This window comes from Chiroxiphia lanceolata, chromosome 10 (genome assembly GCF_009829145.1).
Source record: "Chiroxiphia lanceolata isolate bChiLan1 chromosome 10, bChiLan1.pri, whole genome shotgun sequence".
Taxonomy (NCBI): domain Eukaryota; kingdom Metazoa; phylum Chordata; class Aves; order Passeriformes; family Pipridae; genus Chiroxiphia; species Chiroxiphia lanceolata.
In genome coordinates this window covers 2,387,394-2,401,091 of record NC_045646.1, presented here as the reverse complement: position 1 = coordinate 2,401,091, position 13,698 = coordinate 2,387,394, and positions in this window count along the sequence as shown.

The following is a 13,698-nucleotide window of genomic DNA, read 5'->3' as shown; positions in this document are numbered from 1 at the left end:
AGCACCACCTCCAGTTTTGCTGTGGTGTGGCCGAGATTCAGTTTTCCTTTTCACTATAAATATTTGCAGGGGCTTGGAATAATTTGGTGTAGAGCACACCAAGTGTCTGCTTGGATGCCTTGGATCTTTCCTCCCTGCAATCAATTTAAATCTCAGAGGATATTTTGTAGAGGTGCCAAAAAAATAAAACTGCATCTCTTTCATTATATATATATTATTTTTTCCCCCCAAAAGTTACATTTCAGAAGGAAAGCAAAAAAATTTTAGATATAAATTATCATTCAGTGCTCACAAAAGCAATGGGAAAACAATAGAGATTATGGAAGTTTTATCAGCAAAATAATTCAGGTTTTGGATGGAGTGATAATAAAGTATATTATGAAGGATGAAACTATTAAATCAGTATATTAATATAACTTTTCTAGGAATTTCAGGGTGTGCAATCTGCTTTCTAAATGAGAGTAACTGATGTCAAACAAGATTTATTTCACAGATGATTAAAAAGATCAAGAAATTCAGGCTCAAAATACTATAATTTAGTTATTTTATGTGCAAGCCTTTACTTAATCCCTTTGAAGCCCATTGAACTACCTGTGTATTTATTTACTTCCCATGAAAAAAGGGTTTCTTTCTTATTTAAGGGGTGGTCAGAAACAGGGAGACAGTGAAAGTTTCACAGATTTGTGTTTTCTATCTGAAGAGCTGGAGTTTGTCCAGCTGATTCCAGGAATATTGTCAGCCTTCAGAATTTTGTAATGGAGATGCTCTGCTTTATTGATCTGAATTTAATAATTAAAGCCTTGTCCTCGCATTTACAAAACAGAAGCATTTAAAGCCCCATGATTTAGTTATGTCATGTGTTGCTCTAGTAAAGCAATCAAGTGAATCACTGGTCAGTCAAATATGCAATGACATGTCTAAAACTATTCCCTTCACAGTTCATGAGGGGAAAAAAAAGAAGAAAAGCTGGAATTGAGAACATTTTTGCAAATCAAACATCTCAGTTAAAAATGTCAGCCTGTATCAACTGAAATATTTTATCCTGGATTTGACAAGTTTAAGTAAGATTTGTGTGTCTGTTGGGTCAGGTTTGAAACCCAAATTAATTCTGGACCAGAAAAAAATCAGATTGCTGTCCTTTACAGAATGTCAGAGTATCACCCTTTTGCAACTCTGCTGCCAAAAAAAATAAAGGAGAAGAGGTAAAGAAATGGAAATTGCCAAAGCAGAAGCTTTTGTGCAAAGAGTCCTGAGATGTTTTTTGTACATGACAGAACAAGGGAGAATGGCTTCGAAATGACAGAGGGGAGGGTTAGATGGGATATTAGGAAGGAATTGTTCCCTGGGAAGGTGGGGAGGCCCTGGTACAGTTTTTCCAGAGAAGCTGTGGGTGCCCCATCCCTGGAAGTGTCCAAGGCCAGGTTGGAGCAACCTGGGCTAGTGGGAGGTGTCCCTGCCCAGGGCAGGGGTGGGACTGGATGAGCTTTAAGGTCCTTCCAACCCAAACCATTCCATGATTCTATGATTTGAATTTTTAAATGAGAAGAGGAGATATTTGATGTGTTTCACCAACGTTGTGTTACTTATAAAAATTCCAACCACTGCTGGTCCCCTCAGCCCTGGGTGTTGTGGAGACATTCTCAGCTCAAAGGGGGTGTCACCTCTCCACATCCCTGTGTTCAAAGCACAGTGTGGAGCTGCACAAAGGGAGGCCTGACAGTACTGGGAGCTCTGAGAGGCAACATTTCCACAGCCTCTCTTTGTGCGGAGGAAGGAAGGAGGAAATCTTCGGAGGTGAAGTTGCTATAATTAATTTCCTGTGTGTGCACTTTGCTCACACAGTCAATTTGTCATTGTAGGGAATAATTTACTCCTCTCTCCACAGACTTCTGAGGAGCAAAGTAAAAGACTTCAGATATTGCAAAGTAAAAGACTTCAGGTATTGCAAAGTAAAAGACTCCAGGTATTGCAAAGTGTGCAATACTGATGATAAGGCAGAAAAATCAGTGCTCCTGCAAACCCTCCCATCGCTTTGAATCCTTTCTTCCAGCGTGGCTTTAAAAGAACTTTCCATCAAAGCCAGGAGAAAACTATATACAATTTTAAACCTTTGGCTGACCTCTTGCTTCCAAAGGGCTGTGGCTTAAACCTCTGGGTCCTTCCAGCTTTCTTTGTTCCTGTTAGAACTTCCCTGCCCGTGTCCTCCGTCCCCCCGCACGGCTCAGCCCGGGCTCTCACTCGGCTCCCTCCTGCTCTGCTGGGAGCCCACACAGATGAGAGGCTCTGTGACCTTCCCTTCAAACACAAAACACAAAAGGGAAAGGATGAAACCAAGGGAAGCAAGAGAAAGAGTTGTACCAGGCACTGCAAACCTGCGTTGGTGGGAACTGTGAGTCACAGCAAACCCACTGCACAGAGAGCATTTTAACCCTCTCCCTGCAGCACAAGCAGAGGAGATTCTGTCCTTGGTGTGGCTTAGAATAGATTTCTTATCCTCAGGTGGGTTTAAAGCCCGGGCAAAATTGTTCTGGAACAAAGAGAAAATCAACCAAAAATCCCAAGTCACTGTTCTGTTCAGAGAGACTCCACAAAGTTTGGTTCAATAAAGAAGGAGTGAACTGACCTTGAAAGTTGGAGAATCAAGGAAGATTGTTAAAAGTACTGCTAGAGACATCAGTAGGAGTATTTTCATATCTATTCAGCTTTATTGCAAGAGCCAGATGACAAATTTTTCAGCTGCTCTTTAAAAGACAGACTTTGGAAACAAGACAAAATATACACCAACTACATATTCCACAATGCAGAACAATATCCTACAAAATACCAACCACAATATTAAACCTTAGGCCATTTTTCACATAGAAGCATCTCAGAAGACACAGGAGGGAAAAAAAAGATGTTGTGAATAAAACTGTTAATAATATTTAACCATAATAAGAGAGAAGTAGGGAAAGGATGAAGAAGACCTAGTGAGTCATTGTGGGGATGGAAACGTTGCAGAGCCTCCTAAAAGTGAATCCAGTTTTAAGAGCACAGGCTTATGGAGGTGTTTAGAAATCACATCTTGCATCTCAAGACTTGCTAATGTTCAAATATGAGCATAATAACCCAGCTCACAATGATGTTCTCCCCGCTGCTGACTGTCTTTTCATTTTACAGCCCCAGTTAAGCACCGTTTCTTGGATCTCAACAACTTGCTGTTCTCTCTGCAGAGATTCTTTTCGCAGCAATAACCCAAGTTTTTCATTTGCAACAGCAGCCCACTGCTGATTAGGGAATATAACAACAAAAAATTGGATGTGTGGAAGTGCATTTTAGTTTTCAATTTATTTGTTTGCTTTTAATTTCTCAGAAATTCATCACAAGAGAGGATGGTGGGGGGAGAACGTGGTTTGCCAGTCATGCAGCAGTTTAGAACGAGGTGACTTTGAGTTCTGCAGTTTTCTCCCCATCCTTTGAACCATCACGGACAGATTTTGATTTCCAGAGTCACTCAGCCTTATTTTTACCTCGTGTGACTCAAACTGGAAATACTACATTGCACAGCTTTGGTTGAACGTTGCCAGAAGAGCAAACACTGGCATCATCAGGAGCCCCCAAAAGGGTGAAGAGTCCTTTTACAGCAACAGGAATCTTAATTATTAGGACTTAAAATTAAATCTTATCCTTTTAGGGCTTTCATTGAAAACTCAGAGGACCATTCAGAGAGAAAACAAGCTTAAGATCAACCAAGTACATTTACCAGACCCAAAAGTCAGTGAGGTTGTAGAGCATGGAAACATTCACTTCAAGTTTTCTAACCTCCTTGAGTGGTGACCTTCCAAATTACACCATCTGCTCCTGGAATCTTATACATCTCTGGAAATCAGGGAATAGGAGCTCAAGGTTTGAATTTCCTAAGGGTTACATTCTTGGGGGAAGCAGAGCTAGGGAAGCATGACCAATAATTTCCCAGGCTGGGAATCTCTGGAGTGATCAGCAAAGACAGTGAGGGGAGGTTTGTGGTGTGGTGGGAATGCATGATGAGCAAACTCACTTGAAATGGAGGCTAAAACAGAGTTTGGCTGGCACTCAAATTTTAAATAGGGCATAAAAAGCTGTTACTTTATTATTTCACGAGGAACTAAAGGAAAGTAATCAAGAATACTTGTGTACAACTTCTTGTATTAAAAAAAAAAACAAAACCAAAAAACTAGAGGGACTGTAATTCAGATTTTGGTATCCAGCAGCTTTATGAACTAAAGCAGCAATAAATCCCAAAATAATAAAATGAAATAGAATTTAGGAAGCTATTTAAGAACAATTTGAATTAAACAGTGTATTAGTGAGCATTTGAATGAATCCATGTATTTTTATATTGCTACAGCTCTTGGTTGGATACAAGCAGCAGGATAAAATGGGAAAGTAAAACTCCTGGAAATCACAATTACTGCTTTTTATAACAGCAATTGATATTTACAGCATTCCTTGCTCAAAGCTGAAATCGTGGCAGTTCTGTAACAACTCTTTGAAACCTGTTTACTACGAGACACATTTCCTTATAAGACACATCCCAGGGTTTACCCCCAGTGCCCAATAAATGTATCCCACATGGATGACCCTGATGTTTTATCAAGGCACAAAGAGGTTTGTCCCTATAGTGGCATATTTTACTATCCTGTAAGTACTGCAGATTCTGTGCAAAGGAAAAATAACTTATCTATAAGGATCTCTGTTATTATTTATTATTTCCACAGAAAAGCAGAAGGGCGTTAAGGGATTTTAAATGAAAGGTTCCTCTCAGAGAACAAAGTCTCAAGGTTCCTGGACTTGCTGAGCTTTAATCACCACAAACAGGTTGATGAGAGAGCCTCCATAGAAATGGGATCCTGATTACTCATTAAAGAGTAATTAGGGGAAAGAGGCCCAGGGAAGGACAAAGCAGAGTGAGAGGGAATTTCAATGTGCTCTGGAGTGCTGAACATCAGCAAACACAGCGTGCAACAGGATGGTTGCAACTGTGCAGTTATCAAAATAAAGAGATGATAGTCATAGAATTCAATAAAATTAAGGTTGGAAAAGATCTCTGAGATGATCAAGTCCAGGCTTTGACCAAATACCACCCTGCCCACTAAACCACATCACAAACTACCACTTCTACTTGTTGTTTGAAGACTCCCAGGGATGGTGACTCCCCCACTTCCCTGGGCAGCCTGTTCCAATGGTTAACCACTCTCTCAGTGAAGAAATTTTCCCTGATATCCAACCTGAATTTCCCCTGGCACAGCTTGAGGCCACTTCCCCTTGTCCAGCCACCAGTTCCCTGGGAGAAGAGGCTGACCCCCACCACAAGCTCCTTTCAGGGACTATAGAGAGATCATTGCAGAAATTTTATGGAAAATACATTGGCTTAATTGATGAAAAAAAATTATTAAACTTACCTTAAGTTTAAAGTTTTCTCTTCCATGAGAATAAAAAGCTTTATCACAAATGTTATTGAACTAAAATTTCAAACTGCCTTTAAGCCCATGCTGTGTGTCCCCATCTGACCATGTGAGAGGGGAACTGGCACAGCAATGATTGATCAACTTGCCTTTATAAACTTTATAAAAGCAGCAGATTAAAAATCAAGGAGTGTATCACCAGTGCACTGTTTCACTCAAATATTTTAATCAGAAAGCTTTGCATTGAGATAAACAGGGAGGTATTAGTCTGTCTTGCACCTCTGGCAGTGATTTCAGTCTGTGGAGAGAAGGTGTAAGACATCAAAGCCAATCCTCCTCTGATGTTGGTGGTAGCAGCCCACACCTCATCTGACACGTGTAATTAGGATCTCAAGGTGCAAGGGAGTGAAGACTCTTAGCTACAGCCTTTGTAAGAGAGAACAAAGAGCTGGAGAGATGCTTATATTTAGCCTTGATGTACTTTTGGTTTTTAAAGCAAACAGAAGTGTTAAATACATCCCTATGAATAGACTGGGGAAAAAAGGGGGCAGGCCAAGCAGAGCCAGCAACTCTACACCAAAGGGCTGAAGCAGGTAGAGCAAGATTTTCTTTTTGTGCTTTGATTTCTTCTTCCTCCCTCTCTCAGTGCTTATTTAACCTCTTCCTACCTCCCAAAGCAGCCACTTTTCCACAGCACTGCTGTCTGTGCAGAAAGTTTGGTTTCTCAGTGTGCCAGGACTGCTCTGGTCCCTGCCTTTCCCTCCCAGGGCCCAGCACCTCGGGATGCAGCTCCAAAAAGGGACTCAGCTGAAGGCTCATAGCTGGGGGCAAGTCCTACAGCTCCTTCTTCCAGAGGCAGCAACGTTGATTCCCTCTCCTGACAAGGATCTGTCTGGTGTGTGGGTTTGACAGCTGCCAACACGGGGAATGACAGGGAAAGGAGAAAAAATTGCCTAAAACTCTCCTGTACTTCTTGCTTTTCCAGTGGATTGTTAGATTTGCTCAAGCCAGCAGTGGACAGCAAATGTTCATCACACACAACACCAAAAAGAACCCTACAAAACCCACGAAGAAGCCAAGAGTTATCAAATTAATTTGTTACAGATTGCTCAGCCAGAGATGGTGTCTTAGAACGATTCCAGAGACACCAGGATCCTAAGCCTGCTCTTTTCTCCAGCAGCTTTTATGTCTCATACCCAGATTTATCTTAAGATATAGAAATAAAACTTTACATGAGACTTCCCCAATTTGTTATCGTTCCAGGAAAAAAAAAACTTCTTTCCTGTCAGTATTAAAGGTGTGAGGTTCTGTAATTTCAAGCTGCAAGAAAGTAGAAATGGGAGGAAGGAAAAAAAAAAAAAGGGATGAAATAAGGAAGATGATAATCTAGGCTGACTAAGAGGAGCAACTTCTATCTCTGAACAGACAGATACAATAAACTTTGAAATAACTGATTGGTCAAAACACTGGAAACAAACTGCAGAGAACAACTCCTGCACTGACAGGAGATGAACTTGTAACCAAGTAGCTTTTCTCCATCTCCCACTTCTGATTGCACCAATAGAGGAGGAGAGGGTTTGGATAGCAAAGGAAATTGCTTTAGGGAATTTAGTCTCACTATCAGCTCTTTGCCCTCAGGGATGGTGTTATGAAATGAAAAACACCTCCTCGAGCTGCCATAATGGCAAAATGAAAGAGAAATTCCTATTTGGAAGAAAATGTCTGTCAGCTGTTTATGAGATGGGGAGAGACAATAACATCAGAAAGTCAGATTTGAGCAGCCAGAAATGGCTCTGGTGTGACTGGGCCAGCAGGAACCTATGACAAGCAATCTGTCTTTGTTTAAGGATTAATTGCCACCTTTCAGCAACACAGGGTTTCCATCAGTGGGAAGCTTTAAGAGGGATTTCTTGAAAGGCAGAATTATCCTTGTGATGTCCCAGTGGCTTCAGAAAAGTAATTGAGGCTCCTGAAAAGGGAAGGAGCTTCTGTGAGTGCCACTGCACTGCCAGGAACAACCTTTTATGCATCACTAATCCATTTGTGGTGTTGTCATTGGCATATAGGGGCATTTATTATGTACAAAATACCCAAACAAGAGGCTTCCAAGAGCTTACCTTGGGAAGAAGGAGCTCAGTTTGTCTGGAGGGGAAAAGCAGAGCTGTCCTATGTCTTAAACTACATCCTAAAATATTAGGGTGTTTGGAGAAAGGCAGAAAATCCCTCAGGAGATGCTCTGAACATCTTTTGGGTGCTCTGTTTTCCCGCCTCTACCTCAGGGCCACCTCGTACCACCTGGGACAGGCCTTTGCCAGGGACGACACAAATCTTCCCAGATTTCCCATAAAGTCTCACAACACTGACAGCTTTGCAACAACAGTCTGGTTCCCTTGCAGAACCATGTCAGCAGATTTTTTCCATGTCTGTGTTCCTGGGGAAACAGATCCTGAAGTGGCAGAACAGCAGGAACAACCTCTCCTGCAAAACAGAAATCCAAGAAAAATATTTCTTGTTCTCGTCATCCCAAGCTTTTAAGAAACAGACCTTCCATGGAGGTGGTGCAGAAAACAGGAGCTTCAAACATCATTTACCAAAGCCAGCAAGCTCAAAGTTAAAGAAATCACCAGAGAGGAAATCTATATTTAGCACTCCACAGACAGATAACTTCATTTAGAAGAATATCCCTTTCTGAAACATCTCCAAGATTTCTCTTAAGAACTGAAGTCACTGAGGTCCCCAGAGAATTTTACATCCGTAAAACAAGTTGTGCCTCTCCTGCAACTTTTATGACCAGAACCATCTCCTTCCCCCCTTCCTCTTCATTCCTTCCTGCTCCTCCAGTGCCCTCAGCTCTGTAATCCCTGAAGGCAGAAGCAGAAGGATGAGGATCATACAGGTCTGAGCTCCACAGACTGTTCCTCCTTCTCCCTGCTGATCCCAGGATTCTTGCTCCTGGGATCTTCACTCCCAAGAATATTCTTTGGATGAAATCTATGTATCAGCTGTATCAATTTCCTAGACCTTTCCCACTGCCAGAGGGCAGGGTTAGGTGGGACACTGGGAAGGAATTCTTCCCTGTGAGGGTAGGGAGGCCCTGGCACAGGTTGCCCAGAGAAGCTGTGGCTGCCCCATCCCTGAGAGTGTCTAAGGCCAGGTTGGAACAACTTGGGATTAGTGGAAGGTGTCCCTGCCCATGGCAGGGATGGAATGAGATGCTTTTTAAGGTCCTTCTAACCCAAACCATCCCATGATTCTCTAACCTGGACAAGACAGTGTGTGTTAGGCTGAGATTAATCTCTCCCCTGACTCACCATCACACCAGCTTCCCATGTGTCCCTTAATTCCCTTTCCACAGACATCCTTCCCAGCTGGAATGAAAGCCAAGACAAAGGCACAGAGCTGATGTGTGGTTTGGTGACCCAGACCCCTCTCAAGAGCCAAGAACTGTTTCCAGAGGACAAACTCCTTCCACATCCCCAGCTGAACAACATCCACCTCAGAACGATTTCACCAGCTGCTCAGAGCCCTGGCCTTCACATGGCAGACTGAATTTTATATTCCCTTATGCAGATGCAAACCCAATATTTAAGCTCAGAAATTTAATATCTCCCCGCACTAAATTTCCCGTTTTCATAGACTGCAAGGATCAAAAGTGCAGCTCGTGTTCCAGGGGCTCTGTTGTCATTCTGGGGCCCAGTCACTGAGTTTTACAAACACCCAAAAGGAACCAAAGTCTGAAACCCCGTGACTTCTATAATCCTGTTGACTGTGAAGCTGAACTTTTCCATTAACGTGATCCTAAATGGAAATTCCTCATTTATAAGGTGATATACATTTATGTAAGCAGTAAAATATTAACAGTAGATTTGTTCAGCAGGTTAAAATCGTGCTTTTAGCAATTAACAGATAATCAGTTTGCCATTCCACGAAAAGCTGGATTGAAACAGCTCTTAAATTCCTCACTTTTCCTATATGAAAAGCCATTCTGGGAACATGCATGAAGGCTCCTGGTACAAGTGATTCTTCTAAGCATTACACATCATTTTGAGAAGAATTAAACTCTCACCCTCCCATTTTTTAGCTCATACAAGTTCCATCAAAATCATGATTTAGAGAGAAGCAACGAACAGCGACCCAGCTCCTAACAAAAGAAAGTTTTCATAAATAGGTGGTGACAAACCCCGAAGTTTAAGATACAAACCACTAAAACTGTGAAATATCGTCCTGTGGTTTTAGAGCATGGAGCAATGAAGCAGTAATTTACAATTAAATACCACATTTAGCAGGCTGTGTGTTCAGAATAACAACTCAATAATATAATGCAATAATAACTCAATAATAGGATATCCAATGCACTCCTCGGAAATGAATGTTAATGATCGGCCTGTTTATTAATGGCTAAAATTGAAAGTGCCATAAACTCTTCCTGGGGTAATCAGTAATGATGCATTACTCATGTTATTTCCCATTAAAAAATTAATTGTTTCTGTGCATTGTACCTGAAGTGCCCAGAGGTGTAGTTTTGTCCTCAAATGTATGGCTAGAAATTTCTGGAAAAAACAAAACAAAACAAAAAAAAAGAAACACTCAAAAAAACCCCCCCACAATCTCTGCTGCATCCTGGATTCACACACTGCTTTAGAAACTTCAGAAAGAGGTTATTTCCAGAATTGTTCATCACTCAGTTCAAAATAATTGGTTGAGTTGAAGCCACCAGTTCAAAATAAGTGGTTGCTTCCAGCCTGGTTCTGCTCCTACCTCCAAAACCTTCACTGTACCCAGACTGAGGATTAAATTTTTAAAAGGTCCTTTGGAAAAGCATTTTATTCAAGTGTTTAAGTTTCTATTCTTGATTTATACCCTCACCAGAACACCCAGCTTCCAAAAAGAGACTTTACCAATGCCTGATGTCTACCCATTATATATCAAAAAATGAAGGGTTTAGGTTGGAAAAGCCCTCCAAGGTCATCAATTCAACCCTTAACCCAGCACTGCCAAGGCCACCACTAACCCATGTCCCCAAGTGCCACATCCACCTGGCTTTTAGATCCCTCCAGGGATGGGGACTCCACCCCTGCCCTGGGCAGCCCCTTCCAGGGCTGGACAACCCTTTCCAGGAAGAAATTTTTCCTAGTATGCAAATTAAACCTCTCCTGGTGGGAATCTTTGTTTCTGCAGCTGGTACATTTGTGAAGTTTGGTGTAAAATCTGTGTTTTGGTCTACGAGGAGCAACTGTGGAATTCTGTAGTCCCTTCCCAGCCCTTTTTTTTGGTGTGTGTGTTTTCACATCCAGTCTGTCCGTCCCACATCCCTGTTCCTGCAATTTCTGCTGCCCACACCCATCCAACTGTGAACACATTGACTCACTGCAGCCCAACTGCTGCTGAAGAGTGGAGAGAAATCCATGATAAAGGATCCTGGAGACTGGAACTCTGAGAAAACTCCCATGAGAATCAGTCCACAAGATTTTTCTAACCATGGAATAAAAATTAATTGAAAGTACAGTTACACTTTAATACTGAAATTATTCACTAGGCTAACAGGCTTTCCTAGTCTAGTTTTTGTTTATTGAAGAGTGATATTTGGGGGGGGTGGGAAATGGGGGAAAAGTGGGATTTATTCTTTCTAAACCTGATCTTTTCCTCTTTGCCAAATTATGAACTTCTCCTGGTTTATTTTTCCCCCTAAATTCTGGAGATGAATTGTCGTCTTAAAGTCAACTCCTGAAAGGTGCAGTTGGAATACTGAAGGAAATACTCTGTGACACAAGTAATGGACACACTGCAGATTTCAAGATATTCTTCCTATATCTTTGTGTTCATTTAATAATTGGGAACTTCAGCAGAGCCTCCTGTTCGAACCTGGGTGATCACATTTCCTCCCATTCCTTGCTTATATCAAGTCAGACACTGGCACAAATATTGTGTAAAAAGCAGTTTGGATTTTACAACCTGAGAAATTTGGAATAGAAAGAATCCAAGTGCCCATTTTCTGCATTATCCCCGTTTAGAGTTTGCCACAGATCATCTGAGACCTGTGAAAATCAGGCACGAGGCTGCAATGCCACATTTCTCCACTCCTGAGAATTCAAACCTTTTCTATTACATTCTTGTTTTACATTTTGCACACCAGTAAATTTATTCCTCGGTCAGCAACTGAAGGGGAACCTGAAAACAGCATTTTTGGCCTTTAGACCGATTCATTATGTCAAAACATAAAAACCACAGGCTCGAGCTAACAAGGGAAATACCTGTATTACCAAAAGGACAGGTTTGCTACAATATGAGAGCCTTGTTCCAAAATGCTGAAAGTGTTGTAAATCCTAAATTGAATTTAGTACAAAGACATTAAGCTCGATGAAAGCTGCCATTAAGAGCACTTTTTCCATTGCTCTGCTGTGTCGTGAAACCACAGGAAACGAATAAAGAAATACAAGGATATCAAGAAATGAGACTTAAAAGATAACGTGTGCTGATATCCTGGGTTGTTTTGCTCGAGCCAAAATGAAATTTGAAGGTCTGATTGTAAAGATAAATGCAATTAATTATTTCAGCAATTAGAAAGCGAAGCCTCACCTTTGCTTTGAGTCAAAGCTTCTTCCTGCCCTGCTGCTCTCTTCCATCCTTTCCTCCCCAAGTCAAGATGAAAGAAGTTTTCCTGGACATCCCAGAGCCAGGTCTCTTGTGTGACAGAAGCCTCACAGAGGCAACACAGACCAGAACAAAGGAATATAAATATGGGGAAGGTTTTGGACATGGCTGATACAACACATGCATGGAATAGCAAACTTCCAAGAAATCTGATTTGGGATGTGTATGTGGGAGAGGGTCAGAGCAACATTCCCATCCCTACATCAGCTTGAACAGCCACACCAACCCAAAAAGGCAAAATTACCATTGCTGTGAACATAAAAGGGAAAGAAAGGACCTTTTTTGACACGTGGCAGCTCTTCTGTTCCACTGCAACATAACAATGCCTGGACTCTTCCTGCAGAGCAGCTCACACTGGGAACGAGAGAAATCCGGGGGAAATAACTGTCCTCAAAAGACAAACTTATGCATTTTAAGGCAGGTTTCCCAGAGTTCCAAACCTCTGGCTTTACTCCCACCATAATCCCTTCCCTACAAGTGATTCCCACTGCCCATGGCCATGGAGCACCATGGATGCACTCCATGTCTCCTGTCACAGCACCATGCTGGAAATGTTCCATCAGCCCCTTCCCTCTGCAAACATTTCTCTTTTCTACGAGTGCCTGTGCTGAAATATCCTCATTTTCCACAAGTTTCTACAACAGAAATCCTTCCCTTCCTTTCCCTTCCTTCAAATTCTGCTTTTACAGCCTCTCCTTTAAAGCCTTCAGATTCTTCCACTACAACAGTCTCACCCTTTGCACTCCATCCCTCGCCTTCCCTCTGCCTCCTGCACGAAAGAAAGTCGTTGGAATTCATTCTTTAAGTTTTTATTTCCACAAACACTTTTTTTTTGGTGCCATTCCATCCCTTCCAACTGCCTGCAGTTGGCAATATTCATGTTTTTTCAATAAGGCCACGGCTCCTGTACAAATTACCAAGCACAGTTCCAAAGATAATGATGTTTTTTCCCCCGTGCCATCGCTCACCTGGGGTGAAGGTGAGCATGTAAACCAGATGTTTTGGGCAAACAGCAAATTCCTGAACTCCTGACCTGGCAAAAGCTGCTTCTGAGTATCTGAGGAGCTGGAGGAACATCCTGCATGATTTATAACAGCAGATACAGGACAACAAACAGAGCATTATATAGGAAAACAGGCTGTTGTTCACTTAATATCGTTATTTATGGATACCTGGGCAATATTCACAAGTGTTTCTCCTATTTAAAACAATAACTCTAATTATTTTAATTGCTCCATAACATCTATTGATTTTTTTTAAATCAGGCATGCACTGAGATTCAGTGTGGCTTTGTGGAAGTAGGGGAGGAGGAAACCAGATAAACAGTCATTTTTTCTCTGTTATTTATGCAAATATAATCCACTAACCAGTAGATCCACTGTTTACACACAATGCCTTATTCTTGCAAGTAAGAATGTGGGCAAAATGCTGGGAAATGCCTGTTTATCCCTCTCTCATCTGCAAGTCAGATCAGAGCATCAGCTGTTTCAAACAGCTCCCTTTGCTCAGGGAAGGGAATTCCATGGAGTGTTTCCACACTGTTCTGATCCCTGCTAAAATTTTGCGTTTTTTTTTACATGGGAGTGGAAAGAAAACCCATGGAAGTGAGAGGAAAAGCTGTCTT